Raw genomic sequence first — 17,970 nt, 5'->3', positions numbered from 1 at the left:
GAGGGCGGTAATTCTCTTTGAATCCACGGGCTGTATTCGGTGGGTAGGAGAGGGTTAAAAGGACGGGTGCTCTGCAGCAGGAGGGCGCGAGGCCTGCTTGGATCATAGATGAATCACCAAACAGGGACATGCCCACAGCAAGAGCGGCCTCTGGGCTTTGATGTTAGGGTGGTGGTCAGGGACTGTTGGCTCCAAGTCAGGCTCTCTGAGACCATGGGTGGACCGGACGGCCTGCACTGGAATCACCTATGGGGGCTCGTTATGAATCCAGACTCATACTCCACTGGGTAGCCCACCCTGAATCAGGACCTCGTTTCTGCCAGGGGAGGAGAGCTGCTCGCTTTCAAGCTCCTTACGTGGTTCGGTACAGAGCTGTGTTGACCAGCTGTGGCCTGAGCAGTCCATGCTCTACCAAGGGGCCCAGTTCGGTGTGGACAACTTCATGACGTTCTTACATGTGCGTATCATCTGTGCGGTTATTTACTTAAATGGTCCTTTATTTAAAAAAAAATTTAAATCAATATACACACTTATTTAAAGAGGAAATCACACTTTTATGCTGAATAGAAAGTCAGTATCACTTGTAACCAATAGTGTGAAGATAAATGGAAGGGGAACAAATGAATATTGTCAAATTGCAATCACACAATAGTCTGTGGACACTCCTGCCCCAGGGACCCGCACCCCCGTGAGAGAGGCCGGTCCGCTGGTGGCCGGGGAGGCCGTAGGCGTGTCGTACAAAACAGACCTTGTCCTAATTAAAGACATGTTAGGGAACTAAGAGGGAATAACTTGTTCCCCCCTTGACCTAATGTTTCTCCTAAGAGCATCTCACATCCAGCCAGCTGGAGGGTCTGCCCCCCCAAAGGGTGCTGATGTGTGCAGGGTCCCGAGAGACTGCCGGGCTGGGGTCCTGCAGTGAAGTTCCCAGAAGGACTCGGTGGCCTTTTATCTAAAGTTGGAGGAGAGAGCCAAGTTACAGTGACAGAAGGGGGCCCCAGAGGCCTCCCGTGACCTGTGAGTGTGTTTAGTGGTCCACTACTCAGACGTGAGTCCAAAGGCCAGTGAGCTCAATGCAGTAGTCGGGGGTGGAAGGTGTGTCAACGACACCTGAAGCCACCTAGAGCCTCTGGGGGCACAGGGCCCCTCACTGCAGGTGAGGTTGTCGGGAGATCAGTGCACAGGTGGACGCCTTGTCTTGTGAATCAGGAGGTTGGCCTTTATCCCTGGACCTGGGACCAACCACCAACTAGGGAGGACTTTCACACCTGTCAGTTGACAGCTTCTGGGTCACACCCCCTCTGTCACATTTGACACATTTACTTAGCACATGGTAGGTCCAAGTTCCTGTGCTGGGGGCCGAGAGTAAAACATTGGCCCTCTCCCGGGAGGCCAGCTGCCAGGCGGCTGGGAGGACCACGTGCTGCGGCCTGGGACCCCACATGGGAGGAGTAGACACAGAGTTCAGAGGGCCTCTGGAGAGGCTTCCGGCTGCCCTCCAGGCAGGACAGCGAGCCACCCGTCCATCAAACTGGAGCCCCCCCCCCATTGATTTGGGTGGGGCCGGCAGAAGGCAGCGCTGTTCACAAACAGGCCCCAGCTGGGGAGGCCCAGGGGGTCTGAAGGAGGTCTGAAGCTGGTGGGGACAGCATGCAGGGCCGTGGAGGGGGGGTTGCCTAGCACCGTCTTTGTGCTGAGAAAGTGGGGCCCAACCGCACACACGGTGCCCCTTGCCACGGCCCAGCCTCTCTTGAGAGCTGGGCCATTGCCTGCCTCTGAGACCAGCTTCATTGGCCTTAAGCTACCGATTTGGACGTACGAGGGGTGTGTGTGTGGGGTCCCAGACAGACAAGAGGCTGGCGTGAACAGTGCAGCATGGCTGGTTAAGAGGATTGCCTTGGACCATGGTAGCTCTGGGCCTGAGGTGACCCTGGCCAGGTGAAGGCCCCGGATTTTAGCCAATCCCCTGCCAGCTGCCAGATGTGTGAGATCTGGGAGGGCATTGGCTTCCCTGAGGCTTACCCCCCATCCCACCCCACCATCTCACCAGAGAGGGGTAGGTACAACCCATTGCAGTGTTTTTGAGCTGGATGAGAGAACACACAGACGGCAGCATGTACCCCTAACGTGCCCGACAATGGGGAGGCATCTGACACAAGACTGTCACTCAGGACACACACTCCTGCATGCAGGTCAGCACACAGAGCCCTCTGGGCAGCAGGCAAAGTCGGGCTCCATGGCAGGAGCTCCCTCAGAGGCCGATGACAGGGCACAAAGCGAGCCCAGGTGTGGCGAGAGCACAGCAGGCAGCTGTCACTCACTGTCCTCAGCCTGAATGCCCCTCCCCTCCCCTCTGCGCGTCTCCGTGTCTGCGCGTCTCCGTGTCTGCGCGTCTCCGTGTCTGCGCGTCTCCGCGTCTGCGCGTCTTCGCGTCTGCACGTCTCCGCGTCTGCCCTCTAGAGCTCCGTGTGAGCATGATGGTGTGTGAGTGCGCGTGTGTATGTATGTACATGCACATGTGTGTGTGCATGCGTGTGTGTGTGTTCCGGCGGTGCTTCCCTCCACATGGCTCTAATTTACGCTGATGCTGTCAGGCTAGAAAGCATGAATTGTATTCCTCCCACAGAAAATGGAGGCGACATATTCTTTGCTCCCCACCTGGTCCCTCACATGGAAAATAACCCTCCAGAGACACAGGGGGAGCTGGGAGGATGGCAGAGTGTGTGCGCGTGTGGACCTTGCTTTCTCGTCATTTCCATGGGTCCGTTTTCCTCTTGGCCACAGGGAGAGTATTGTGACGTTTACAAGGACCTCGTAGGCCACCCCGTGGTACGTGTCATCTGCTCTCTCACAGCCAGAAGCCGTGTCTACAGGCTGGCAGATGGGGGGGGGGGGCACGTGGAAAGAATGTTGAGGGGGGCGGATCTATAATTGTGTAGCTTTTTGACACTGAAAACAAAACACTTATCTTTCAAGAACTTTCCGTTTTCATCCAGAAATCTGTGTCAGGGGAAACCATGGAGAAGCACAGGCCTGTATACCCGCGGGTGCTGGTGTGTAGGGAGTCACCATGCAACCTTGTTCTACTTCGGGATGGCACACACCAAGATCTAGACCCTATGCAGTGTTCCAGGGCTGGTCTTCTGCGGCTCTTCCAGGGGAAGGAAAGATTCAGAGCCTTCAAGGTGGACCCAAGCTTGAGTTACCACCCTTGATCGTTTCCTTCTAAAGTGGGAGTGTTCGAAGGGAGTCTCCTCTGTGCGTAAGAAATTATGGGAATGCTTGGCATAGAGTGACCCAACCAGACTTGGGTTCTCGTCCCTTACAACAATGGCACCCTAACACAGACGTCTCTGGCAGCGGCCCCCTCCTAAATGAAGCTTTCTTTGCCGTATTTTAAAAGCAGATGATTCTGATACTGTGGTCCGGCTGCAGACATCACTGGTAGTTCAGCCGGGTTATTATTTGAGAAGTACAAAGCTCTCTAGGCATCACATCTGTCTGTAAGCCATCTGTTGGAAAGATATAAATTCGGTTTTGAAAATAACTGTCAGACTGCTGTTGGCTTTCAATCCGTGCCAAACACGTGCTTCAGTGACGGATGGAGTCGTGTGGACCCCTGAATGTGTCGAGAATCAGTCTAACCCGCAGCTGGGTTACACGAGCCTGGGAGATTAAGCAGATCCGGTTACTTCAGAGGTGTCTTCGCAAGTGAGCTTAAAATCTTGCCCCCCCTCTTCAAAACATGTCACTGGGTTATTTGGTCTCCAATTCTGTGCCATAGAAAATATTGTCATACACCCTGGAGCTGATGGAGAGTGAATGCGCCTCAGGCATGCTCGTGTTAACTTCAGATTTTGAAACTAGAACACGCTCCTCTGGATCGGCTGGAATTTTCTGGCTCTGTCAGCCGGCAAGCATTCGGGGAAACCTGGGCCCCGGGCTGCCAGAGAAAACAGACTCCCGCTCCAGTCTGGATTTCAGATCAGCGTCGAGTCATGTTTGGTAAGTATGTCCCCATTGTCTCGTGGGACATACTTATACTAAAAAAAAAAAACCAGACCCAAACTGGAAGTCCTGTTTTTGTTAAGTCTGGCAGCGCTACCTAGGATCCCGATTTCTTGTTTATGCTCATCAATAGTAGTGGTCCGAGAATATCCCTCCGTGATGAAGGCGTTGTGATTTTGGAAGTCTCTGTGGGGTGGACATGCCGGAAATGTCTGTTCCAACCATCCCGTAGAAAAGAAAAAAGAATGTTCTATTAGAACAAAGTCTATAAGTCGGCCAGCAGATCACACCTATTGCCGTTCTGATGGGATGCTTACCTTTTTTCCCTTAAGATGCATCCATATCTTCACTTTCTTCCATCTTGGCTATGGGTATCCATGCCGTGCAGGCAGGCCTGGTCTAAGGATCCATCCTCTCCTTCCCCCACTCCTCCACATACACCCTCCTCCACATACCTCCCTCCTCCACATACCTCCCTCCTCCACATACCTCCCTCCTCCACATACCTCCCTCCTCCACATACCCCCTCCTCCACATACCCCCTTCCTCCATATATATCCCCCTCTACAAAATTCTTCCTCCACATACCCCCCTCCCCCACATACCCTCCCTGCACATACCCCCTCCTCCACATACCCCTTCTTCCACATATCCTCCCTCCACATACCCCCTCCTCCACATACCCCCTCCTCCACATACCCCCTCCTCCACATACCTCCCTCCTCCACATACCCCCTCCTCCACATACCCCCTCCTCCACATACCCCCTCCTCCACATACCCCCCTGTCCTCCACATACCCCCTTCCTCCATATATATCCCCCTCTACAAAATTCTTCCTCCACATACCCCCCTCCCCCACATACCCTCCCTGCACATACCCCCTCCTCCACATACCCCTTCTTCCACATATCCTCCCTCCACATACCCCCTCCTCCACATACCCCCTCCTCCACATACCCCCTCTTCCACATATCCTCTCTCCACATACCCCCTCCTCCAATATCCTCCCTCCATATACCCTCCCTGCACGTAACCCCCTCCTCCACATACCACCTACTCCACATACCTCCTTCCTCCACATACCCCCTCCTCCACATAACCCCTCCTCCACATACCCCCTCCTCCACATACCCCCTCCTCCACATACCCCCTCCTCCACATACCCCCTCTTCCACATATCTTCTCTCCACATACCCCCTCCTCCAATATCCTCCCTCCATATACCCTCCCTGCACGTAACCCCCTCCTCCACATACCCCCTCCTCCACATACCTCCTTCCTCCACATACCTCCTTCCTCCACATACCCCCTCCTCCACATAACCCCTCCTCCACATACCCCCTCTTCCACATATCCTCTCTCCACATAGCCCCTCCTCCAATATCCTCCCTCCATATACCCTCCCTGCATGTAACCCCCTCCTCCACATACCCCCTCCTCCACATACCTCCTTCCTCCACATACCCCCTCCTCCACATAACCCCTCCTCCACATACCTCCCTACTCCACATACCCCCCTCCTCCACATACCCCCCTCCTCCACACCCCCCCTCCTCCACACCCCCCCTCCTCCACACACACCCCTCCTCCACACACCCCCCTCCTCCACACACCCCCCTCCTCCACATACCCCCTCCTCCACACACCCCCCTCCTCCACACACCCCCCGCCTCCACACACACCCCTCCTCCACACACACCCCCTCCACACACACCCCGCCTCCACACACCCCCTCCTCCACACACCCCCCTCCTCCACACACACCCCTCCTCCACACACACCCCTCTTCCACATACCCCCAGCCTCCACACACACCCCTCCTCCACACACACCCCCGCCTCCACACCCCCCCCCGCCTCCACACACCCCCCGCCTCCACACACACCCCGCCTCCACACACACCCCTCCTCCACACACACCCCTCCTCCACATACCCCTCCTCCACATACCTCCTTCCTCCACATACCCCCTCCTCCACATACCCCCTCCTCCACATAACCCCTCCTCCACACACCCCCCTCCTCCACACACACCCCCGCCTCCACACACCCCCCCCGCCTCCACACACCCCCCGCCTCCACACACCCCCCTCCTCCACACACACCCCTCCTCCACACACACCCCTCCTCCACACACACCCCCGCCTCCACACACCCCCCGCCTCCACACACCCCCCGCCTCCACACACACCCCTCCTCCACACACACCCCTCCTCCACATACCCCTCCTCCACATACCTCCTTCCTCCACATACCCCCTCCTCCACATAACCCCTCCTCCACATAACCCCTCCTCCACACACCCCCCTCCTCCACACCCCCCCCGCCTCCACACACACCCCTCCTCCACACACACCCCTCCTCCACACACACCCCCGCCTCCACACACCCCCCGCCTCCACACACCCCCCGCCTCCACACACACCCCTCCTCCACACACACCCCTCCTCCACATACCCCTCCTCCACATACCTCCTTCCTCCACATACCCCCTCCTCCACATACCCCCTCCTCCACATAACCCCTCCTCCACACACCCCCCTCCTCCACACACCCCCCTCCTCCACATACCCCCTCCTCCACACACCCCTCTCCTCCACACACCCCCCTCCTCCACACACCCCCCTCCTCCACACACCCCCCGCCTCCACACACACCCCTCCTCCACATACCCCCCTCCTCCACACACCCCCCTCCTCCACACACACCCCCCTCCACACACACCCCTCCTCCACACACACCCCTCCTACACACACACCCCTTCTCCACACACCCCTCTCCTCCACACACCCCCCTCCTCCACATACCCCCAGCCTCCACACACACCCCTCCTCCACACACCCCCTCCTCCACACACCCCCCTCCTCCACATACCCCCAGCCTCCACACACACCCCTCCTCCACACACCCCCTCCTCCACACACCCCCTCCTCCACACACCCCCCTCCTCCACACAACCCCCTCCTCCACACAACCCCCTCCTCCACATACCCCCAGCCTCCACACACACCCCTCCTCCACACACCCCCTCCTCCACACACCCCCTCCTCCACACACCCCCTCCTCCACACAACCCCCTCCTCCACACAACCCCCTCCTCCACACACCCCCCTCCTCCACATACCCCCAGCCTCCACACACACCCCTCCTCCACACACCCCCTCCTCCACACACCCCCTCCTCCACACCCCCCCTCCTCCACACAACCCCCTCCTCCACACAACCCCCTCCTCCACACACCCCCCTCCTCCACAAATCCCCCCTCCACATACCCCCTCCTCCACATACACCCCTCCTCCACACCCCCCTCCTCCACACACACCCCTCCTCTACACACCCCCCTCCTCCACACACATCCTTCTTCCACATACCCTCCTCCTCCACACAACCCCCTCCTCCATATATACCCCCCTCACTTACATACCTTCCTCTTCCATATATCCCCCTCCTTCACCTACCTCCCTCCTTCACATAACCCCACCTCCAAGTACACCCCCTCCTCCACCTACCCCCTATAGACCCCCCCCTGTCCTCCACATATCCCTCCCATACACACACACACAAGTGAATGGTCCAGTCCCACCTATTCGAAGCCTGGTATAATTGGATCCCCTTCCGTGAAGACTTCTTCCTGCTCCTTCTCCCTCAGCAGTGGTTACTTCTGACTGAGCCCCACCGTGTACCGAGTGGGAAGCCCAAGTCACCTCTTTTCATCTCCTCAACCCTCCACCCCAGTTCAGGGGTTAGTCCTGTGTACTCCATGGGCGTATTAGGAAGACCCCCTCTTTGGAGAAAGGCAGAGTTTGAATGCGCTTCTGATGGCATGGGACCCTTGAATGTGCCCCCTAACAGCATGGCACCCTGAAAGGCTGTTGGCTATGACCCTCACCACCTGAACGCCACGTCTGAGCAGCAGATGAAAAATCCGCACTGGATGTGTGAAGCCACCCTGCATGCTTAGGGGAGGATTCTGGTCGACTCAGTGTTGTTTGTTTGTTTTTAGAAATAAGCCTGTTTGCTATTATTTACATACAAGGCTTCATATAAATGCATTAGAACAATTAACATATGAGCAAGAGATGTGAAGAAATAATCCCCAAATTATGAAATAAAAACATCTCATAAAAAATATGGGAAAGCTCAGCTTCAGTGACAAATGCACGCTAAAATAAGGAAATAGGGTATTTTTCTTTACCAAGGGTCAAATAGTCTTTCTTTTTTCTTTATGATGATTGGCTACTGAGCTGTCAATCTGCCAGGGCTCTGGTCATGGCTGAAGGAATGGAAGATAGTCACTTTCTGATCTCGCAAAGATTGAGTCCCAGCGAGATGGCGCTGCACACTGAAGAGGGCAAAGGGCACGGGCTGGTGGCAGGGACGGCAGTGCCTGTTTCGTAGACCCGGGAGCTCTCAAAGGCTCGCTCTCTAATGCTGATCAACTCCTGATGGCTTTGCCTCCCCTGCCACCACTTAGAACACTTCATTTCTTTATGAGAAAAGTGCACTTTGAGTTTTAAGGCAGGAACCCCACGTGCTTATGGGAAAATGTATTCAGCACGGCCAAACACCGCGGGCCGGGGCACACCCTCCGCCTGGCACCCCTTCTGCAGGGACGTGCCTGTTCCCCTTCTCCACTTGCTGGGCTTCCGTGGTAGAAATCCTCTGACTCAGGCAAGATGAGGGTGAAAATAGGGCAAGACTGGGGTCTTGGCTTCAAGATGGGAACTGAGATGCCATGAGAGTGGGGGGCGGACTGAGGGGACGCCTGGCCTACCTATGTCCTGATTACCACAGTCAAGTTAGGCTCTCTGGAAGTGGGTGCTGAGGAGATTTTTCATAACTTTTAATTTTCTAGTTGTTGACTTTGCCCATTGAATTTGAAAGACCCTGACAGGAGACCTAATATCAGGAGTCGAGTAGGATAACCAAAAACACAGAGTTAGCATCCTGAGTTCAGTATAGTTTGAATTCTGTGCCATTTGACAAGTAAGCACCAGGCCTACAGAATGAGCTAGGAGTGTTTTTAATACATAATTTCAATTAGAAATACTTTTGGTCTTAGTTGCTTTTTATAAAAAAACTGAACAATGTTTTTCGCTATCTTTAAACTCTTGCTTCATCTTACACAGATCAATCCCCTCCTTCCCCCCCCCCCCCAAAAAAAAGAAGATTAAAGAAAACTGTCCAGTTTAGAGTCCTTTAAACAATTCCTTCAATAATACCCAGCTTGGTCCCAATCTGCCCCCTTCCCCAGACAGCAGAACTAGCCAAACCCACACTGGCCAGCTAGCGTCCTACTGGAGCTGTGCACTTGTGGACCGAGCCCCATGGCCCTGGTTTAAAATTCACACTAACGACGTGTCATTTTTCTAAATGGTCTTTTGAGTCTCCGTAAAATTTGCACTGATGTCACCCAAGTGCCACCATGGGAGCCCGCTGGCCACACTGGGAGCTTGCTGCATCTTTTCCTCTAGCTCCTGGCCACAGACACAGCGTAGCTCTGGGGGACCAACAAAAGGCAGTCCAAGGAGGCAGCAGCCCTGGCCCCTGTGAGAGGTGCACACTCTGGAGCAGGGAAGGAGACCTCGTGGGCGTCCATGATGACATTCTGGTTACGGCCCCTGTGCTCACTGATCTCGATTTGGCTTTTCAGAAAGGATTTCCTGCTGCGAAGATAACGAGCAGAACGCCTCAGATGAGAATTCTGCTTGACTTGCCAGTTCTTTCTCATTAAAAATAAGTCAAATAGAAGCCCGGCTTATAAATAAGACTCCATGGGTTTGGTTCTGGGCAGTGACCTGCAGGGGACCATTCATTTATTAAAAATAAATCACCCGTCAGAACCTCCGAGCTGGGGGTTCTCGGCCCCCTCCCCTGTGTCGTTATGATCACACGCTGTGGAGACCTGTCATTTGTTTGGTAGAATTCATTAAATACTTGTCTGCACACAAGTTTATAGCAGTGAATTTGACAGACAAAAAGCCCCTTAGATTGGGGGTGGGCTGGGGGTGGGGTGATCGAGAAAAGCATGAGCAAAAAAAACAAGTTCGGATCTTGATAAATGGTATGAAAGGCGTGAACTGGGATGGTAGTCAGGAGGGACACTTCAGGTGGGAGGAAGGGTGTGGCCCTAACGCAGCCCCTCTGAGGTGCGGATACCTGAGCTGCGATGTTGAATGGCCAAGCTGGAGGTATGCAGAGGGTTGAGAGGAGGCTCTTCTCGTGCGGAAAGCATGAGACAGCACACAGCTGGTCGCACTGCGTGAGCAGAAGGGTGGTCAGTGTGGTCACAGCAGAGGGAGCAAGACTGAGCAATCAGGTGATGAGGTCCCAGAATTTGTAGGGCTCAGGAAGGAATTTGAATTTTATTCCGTGTTCTTCCCAGCCAGACCGATTGTCCATTTGGTAGTGTGGCTGGAGCGCTGATCCCAGAATGCGGCCGTGTGGGTGGGCCTCCCGGCTTCATGATTTCTTTGACCATGGGTGAATTGCTTAATTTCTCTGTGCCTCAGTTTCCTCACTTATTAAACAGGGGTGGACACCACAGCGTTACTGTGAGGTTTAAACAAGTCAAACTCATAAAGGGTTAGAATGGGGCTTGGTGCCTAGCAGGTGTTCAGTCAGTGTTCACTGACCACTGTAGCCTGTAAATAAAATACGGATTAGGTCATCTGTGCTCAACGTAGTATTCTATACTATGAACAGTTCCCACTTCTCCATTTTTCTCCAGCCTTCACACACTCCATTCTTGGGCAGAGAAGGTTTCCAACATGAGTCGATTTATTCTGCTTAAAAACCCCTTAATGCCTTCCCAGTGCACTCAGATAAAACCCCTAAACTCTACCTTGGGAGACCCACCCCGCTCCAGGCCTTGTCTCTCCCTGAACTCCTGCTCACACCTCCCTCCGTCCTCTGCTCACCTTTAGTCCAGCCGCACTGCCTTCCTCTCTGTCCTTGGACTCGTGAAGCTCTCCACTGCCTTGGGGCATTTATGTTCATGTTCTGTTGATGTAAAAAAAAACCAAAAACCCTGCCCTAGAGTTTTGCTCTTACCCAGTGTCTCTCTCCTGTGAGGTTGGGAGAGGGAGACCCTGCGGATGATAAAGATTCGAGGGGCATTTAGTTATGAAGTAGGTGAGTTTTCAGAAAACCAACGAGCCAAAACGAAGCACAAGGCACCCCATCAGAGCTGTCCATGAGGGCAATGACAAAGGGAGGGCTGCCTTGGAGAGGTTGCCCAGCCGTGCGCCTTGGGGCGTGGCGGACGGTGGTGGCACCAGCGGGACACGCAGGATGGAAAATAATTCTGTTTCCCGAGTGGGGGCTGGGGCCTCTGATTGTTCAACATACTAATCTGAGGTGATGGTGGTAACAAGACATGGAAAAATATCCAGTAGATATTGTAATGTAGACTGTGTTTGTGGGAATTGGCCACATGGAAAAATATTCATTTGGGCAACATCTGCTTAAAAATTAATGAGTTCTCTGGAGGACAGTAAGAGTAGAGAGGGAAGATGGCCAAGACTTAAGACTTGGGGGGAGGGTATTCAAGTCCCCCCCCCAAGGAGGGAGGTACGAGGCCCAAAGAAAGGGGTACGAGTGGAGAACAGCAAAGCCTGGTTGGAGAAGAGGAAGAAAACAGAATCGTCCAGGGCTCCCTTGTTGCACGTATATTTCAGCTCAGGCGGTCAGTGAGGGCTTCGGCACAGCGAGCATGTTAGCAGGCCCTGGGACGGAGCCAGGCCACGCCTGTCGATGCAGGTGACTGCGCTCTCATTGTCGTTTAATTCCATTTAATAAGTTCACCCTAGGGAACGGAATAAACTAGTTACCATTCTTGGCCTTTTGCCGTCAACTTCAAAAAGTTGCTGGGGGTGGGGTGGGGGATAGAGCTTAATCATCGGTCCCATTTTCTTCCTTCTAGCATTTCTTGCAAAGCAAACTTGGAAAAATTCTGAGCCCACCTTTCTGGCCCCCAGAAGTCCTACAGATCTGTTCCGACAGCATGTCTTTGTCCCTGTTCCAAAGTATAGAGTGAACTAATGCCTTTGAAGTGGAAAGGGCTTGGGTTTGGCCATTATTTCTGGCATTTATCATTGGGTGACATAAGGAATGGCCCGTACAACTCCATCGCTCTGTCTCACCCTCGGTAAAATGGGACTCGGTGCTGGCTTGCTCCGACCAGCAGACAGGTAGAATGATATAAGTTAATGTTGTAAATGATGGTAAATGAGTTTGCTCGCCACAGAACGGGAGACACTGGGGGCACAAAAAGTTATTTTTATGTAGAGTAGAGATGACGACTGGTGCTTGGGGAATGAAGCCATTTGAAACATTTGTGGGAAGCAAACTTTCTTTGAATTCTGCAATGACACATAAAACATCTTTTCAAAACTGTAATTGTTCTACGGTCCATGATTTATTGTATTGGCTTTTGAGACCCGTCCTCCAGCCTGCCCGAGGCTCTGTCGCTGGGACGCCGGGAAAGCTGGTAGAAGAGTAAAACATTCAGTCAGTGATGTGTCATCATGAATCCAGTAGTCTGATTTGTTTTCTCAAGTTTGTTCTTTAGCCACCATAAGAGTTTATCCATCACAAAAGCTGTATGTGCCAGTTACAGGAAAGTCAGAAATGCATGCAGAGTTAAAGAGAAATGTAATGTTGATGTTGACCTCGATCATCTGGTTGAAATAAGTTTTCCAGGTTTTTCCACTGTAAATCTATTCTTGTCAGATTAATTCTTGACATTTTTTTTTTTTAATTCTGAGCTATGTCACAGCTCAGTTGGTTGGAGCATCATCCCGTGACACCAAGGTTGTGGGTTCAATCCCAGGCAGGGCACATATAAGAATCAACCAATAAATGCACAGTTAAATGGAAGAACAAATTCTCTCCCTCACCCTGCTCTCTAAATCAGTATTTTTTCTTCTATTAATTTAAAATCACATCCCTAATTTCCACCCAGGGAGAAATAAGCTGGAAGGGTGACATTGTTATTTGGTAAGAATGTAGACAATGAGTGTGAACAAAGAAATATCTGTGTCCTTTCGGGGGCATGGCCACCACATTCCCCTGAAATAAGCCACTGCTCAGACAGGTCTGTAAGCATTTCTTTAGCCCTCAGATATTTGGAACCAAGGAAAACACGTGACGAGTACCAGGGTCTTGTTCCCAGTCTCCTTCACTGCTCAGAATGGCCACCTCAGCTCTCCCACCCTACGCTAGACTCTGAAAGGACTATCTCAATTCTACTTTCAGTGCCCTGGATGGACTCTCTCGCCTCTCTTACATTTGCCCAGGTGCTAAGAATGATTTCTATTTAGAGGCAGAGCTTCAGGTGTGAGGTTGAAGCTTTGCCTTGACTAGTAATCTCTGTTTCCCCAGCAGCCCATTGGATGGCATTTGTGGGTGCCCACCTGTACTCACACCCCAGCATTTTATAATATTGGTAGGTGGTTGGCATTTTCACACCACGAATGTGGGTTGGCGAGACAGACACTACACATAAGTCTGAGAGCTTGGATTCTGATATCCTAGACTGGTTTCCTGCATTAGCTTCTTGGAAGCCCTTTGACTGCACTGACTGCCTTGACCTTCTCTGTCCCAGTCAGCATGGGGGGGGGGGAGACAAGGCGTCCCCATGGTGCAGAGGGCAGAGTGTCGGACCCACACTTGGAGGCAAGACATCAAGGAGGAGTCAGGACTAGAGCCGGGTCTTGTGGCTCCAAGAAATTCACTGTCCACCATCTCAAAGCCCTTAGGTGTGGGCATCAGGGTGGTCTGGACACCCCTTAGTAAGAGGAGCACAGGAGGTATGGCCAGAGTGGGAGGGAACAGGACTTGAGCCGGGGGTGACGCACACAAGGGGGATCTGGAGTCACTTTGGGGCCGTGTCTTCATGGCTGGATTTTCCAAGCCCTTCAGAGTCATTGCTGCAAAGATTCTTGCCTGTCCAGTGGGTCTGTAACTTCCTGCTTGCTTGACCAGCTGTAACCGGGTCCAAAGAAAGATGAGAAGCTCAGACGAGGGGACAATAACAACAGGCACACGCATACCCCAGGGGAAGCAGAGCTGCTGTTAGAAGAGATGATCATGTTCAGATCCAAAGCATCCACTCTGAGACTGAGGCTGGCCGGCCCTCTTCTCACAACAGCGCGCCACGCCAGAAGTTCCTCCCCAATTCCAGCTCTTTAGATCTTGTATTTAGGCAACTGAGTTTGGTAGATGCCTGCGTATCATGAGAAATGAAAACGTATGCAAACTTACCTGTTTTATAAGGTCATATATATATATATTTTTTCTCTCCCCTGGGTTTCCACAGCTTGATTGTTTACATCATTCAAGACCTGCTTTTATGGTTTGTCAACAAGATCACTCCATAAAATACATTCAGCTATCTCGCAGCTGTATATAATTTATTCTGTCTATCCAAGCAGCACAAATAAAATTTTTATTTGCACCATCTAAAAGAAATACCAGCGTATAAATGCATCAGAATAGCTCGTTAGGGGCAGCCTCTGACTACAGATGCTGAGGGGGGGATACTGTGCAACCAGTCACGGAGCCCAGAGACGGCCGTCCTGTCCGTGAACACAGATAATCAATACCGGGCTCAGCAAACAGGACAGCGACTCCGTTTCTTTTCGAGGCTGCACAACCTTTTACAAGGGCTGGCACCTTCTAGGTTCCTGGGAATATTTGGAAATAAAGCCTCTTGGAAGAAAAAACGCCCTAAAAACCTCCAGCCCCAAAAGGACTTGTTTTGGATTAAAATGCTGGACTCTATAGGTGGAAAGGGTGGGGTCATTTTGCCTTCATGGCAGGAAGTGCGTCTTTCTCAGCCACGAAGGGTCTTAGAGGTCAAAGGTCCGGAGGACCGAGCCTGTCCTTTGCGTTGGGTTTGTGCGGCGGTGTTCAGCCCGATTATCAAGCAGGGGGACCCTTAAAGGCCCTCCCTGTTTCTGCAAGGCCCAAGGGTGTGGTGTTGCTGCCTCTCCTGCTTCCCACACCCCCATCCCCACCCCACCCTCAAGTCCCGCAGGCAGAGGCATCTCGGTGGTTTGACCAGGAGACCTGGAGTTTGTGGTACCAACTCCTTCTCTCTAAGACATCCCGCTTCTCGGTGGAATCTATTCCGTGCAAAGAGTTTTGCTCCAATATCCAAGACTTAGGTCAGAATCTTCTGGGCCTTTGCCCATTGTGGCTGAAACTCCCACAGGACCCATCCTGACCTTCCCGCTGTGGTGGGTGGGTGGGTGGGATGATGGGGACTCCCCACTGAGAATCCACCCCACCCCACCCCCCCGTCTGATATAAGGGGACCTGGGATGATTGGATTTGTGATTGACTAGTCGATTTAATAATTCACTAGTATTGGAACTGCTAGGAGTCGCTTATGGTCACATTGGTTTGTGTATTTAGAGGAAATTTTTAAATGCTTGCGATCACTTTATAGAGTTTTACCTGACTTTTCAAAAGTTTACAGTAACGGCCATGGTAATTCTTGGCACGTGGCCCGGTTTTCATCGACTGAGGGGGAAAGTTCAAACAGATCTCGTTTTTACTCCCTAATGGCCGGTGTCTCAAAGCCTTCTTAATCCAATTCAAAATATCACAGCAGCTCCCTTTTAAGATGAGCTTGCTTAATTGCCCTGCCTAGTCAGGCTCTGCAGGAGACGTGCAGCCTGATCAGAACTCATTTTGTTTCCGTCAATCCCAACACGGGAACCTCACCGAGAGTCCTGAGCTAGGGGCCCGTGTCCCGGCAGAGCTTAGGGAACGATGCCACTGGGACCAGCTGGACGGCTGGCATGCTTTGGGCTGCGGTGTGCTGTCCACGGCGGGCCTCCTGGAGTGCTGCCCCATGGTGTGACCAGGGGCAGCCCCCGCTGGCCCCCTCTGCGGACACCTTCTTCCCGTGGCTCTCTCCACAAGGGGCCGGGAGGTTCTCCGCTCCAGGTCTCTGCTTGTGTGCTTCCCACCCCAGCAGAACAGAGGTCTCTCTGGGCCGGCCGCCAAGGGCCGCTTCCCGGCCACCGGCCCCTCCACCGTCACCAACTCTTTGTTCTGAACCGGGTCTACTCAGGGAGCTGTTGCTAGGCCAGCGGGACCTCCGCTGCAGCCCTGCGGTGTCAGGGCCCCGGCTCCTCTCCGAGATGCTCTTGCGTGTTTGGGAGCCTCTCTTCCTGCGCAAGACTGTGTCCGGCGGGCAGGCGGGCAGCCCAGGACGGAGGGAGCTGAGGGGACCGGCTCCGGTGACGGGAAGCAGTGCTGGCCTGAAGAAGAGAGAGGGCTTTCTGAATGGAAGACGTAGGTCTAGGGTGCCCCTCGGCAGCAAGCAAGTAGTCATGGTTGTTGAATGAGAGAGTGAGAGAGTAAATGAACAAACAAACACGGCTTTGCAGGACCAGGGACCCACAGAGGGTACTGGTAGGGGTGGTACTGGTGCTGGAGGCTGCCCTCCTCCGAAGCCCCCGCTTGGAGCGATGCCGTGTGACCTGGAGCACGCCTTGGAAGGGCGCAAAGTCAAGCCACTGGCGAGGTGCATTTATTCAGGATGTCCCTGCTGCGGGTGCCGCCCCTCTGCGGGCAGGAGAAGGACTTCCGGTGTCTTCCATGCAGATGGCCCACTCTTTCCTTCTCCAGCCACCCGCCTGCCCTCCACCAGTGTCCTCAGATGTCACTGCGGGGAGGCAGCCCCCTCCACTTGCACAGCCGGAACCCTCATCATCTCTTGGATGGATACAGGTTCAGCCCTGAAGACTCAGCTCATCCCCCTCCTGAGCCTGTGTGTCCCCTCCCCTTGCTCAGCTATGCTCAGGGTCCCTCTCCCTCTCCTCCCCACGTGGCCAAGGATCCAGCTCAACCCCCCCTCCCCGCCACTGGCCACAGTCCCAGCTTTGGTTCATCCCAATATCCTTGGTTTTCAACACCTGGAACTTGGAATGCTTTGGGACGGGCTTTGAGAATTTTCCGGAGGGGCCGTGTCAGACAGTCAACACCCGAGTGGCGCGATCCTTTTGTGCCCTGAATGTAACCGCAGACTTCCGCAATGGGAATGATAAAACGGGCGTGGGTTTAAAGGTATTCGGGGGGCTGTAAAATGTCTAGGATTAAAATTTCTATACCATCCGTGCCCAATAAACGGGAACTCCTCAGTAACTTAAAACTGCACCATTATGACTCAGGTCTGAGAATTCTGCGTCCCGGTTGAAGAAATGGGAATACCATGTGAGAGATGCCGCTCTCCCATCCTTTATACCTCGAGGGATGTCCTGTGGTCGCAGCAGATAGCTGGAGCGTGACCTCATCGGGGAGCAAGCCCAGAGAAATTAACCGTATTTGTTAAGAAAGGGATACACACTCTCCAGCAGAGAAAAAATGTTATACTTTCCATTAGGATTGTTTGTGGAAATTGGGCTCAATGGAACCTGGGCCAGTATGTTAACTGGTTGGACAGACAGGATCCCAAGAAACAAGATCATATAATCATTGATTGAATTACCTACAATTTTTTTTCATACGCCAGTCTAGTCAGTCTGAACTGGCAAATTAATTCTGTCTATAGAATCAGTCACTGAAGCACATGAAATTCACCCCTGAGAGCCCAGAGAGGGGGGAGGGGTTGGTATTGTGTTTAACTGATTCACTGGGGCTTAAGGAAATGGAGTTAGTCTTAATACAGCTGAAGCCTGGAGACATTTAATAGAAAGCTGATCTTAAAGCCAAAGGCGGTTTAAAGTCGCTCAAGGCCCAGGGCGCAGAAGAAAATATTGGGCCCTTTAAAAATAAGAGAGAAACAGGGAAAATAAAAATACATGTTAACCATATTTTTAAATAAATAAAAAATATTATGTGCTATTAATGTTAAAATTGCACATATGAGGCCAAACTTGATGTCACTAGAAAAAAGTATCAAGTTGGGGTTTTGCGGGCCCTTCAGAGTCGGGCCCAGGTTGTGT

General features: G+C 52.8%; 1 protein-coding gene across 1 annotated transcript in view; it reads left to right on the top strand.

Moving 5' to 3' along the window:
• Positions 1–17,970, top strand: part of ADAM12 (ADAM metallopeptidase domain 12) — a 311,461-nt gene that overhangs the window by 18,337 nt on the left and 275,154 nt on the right.

The sequence above is a fragment of the Saccopteryx bilineata genome, chromosome 7, assembly GCF_036850765.1.
Source record: "Saccopteryx bilineata isolate mSacBil1 chromosome 7, mSacBil1_pri_phased_curated, whole genome shotgun sequence".
NCBI classification, from domain to species: domain Eukaryota; kingdom Metazoa; phylum Chordata; class Mammalia; order Chiroptera; family Emballonuridae; genus Saccopteryx; species Saccopteryx bilineata.
Note: the sequence above shows the minus strand (reverse complement) of the source record. Positions and strands in the feature narration are given on the sequence as shown.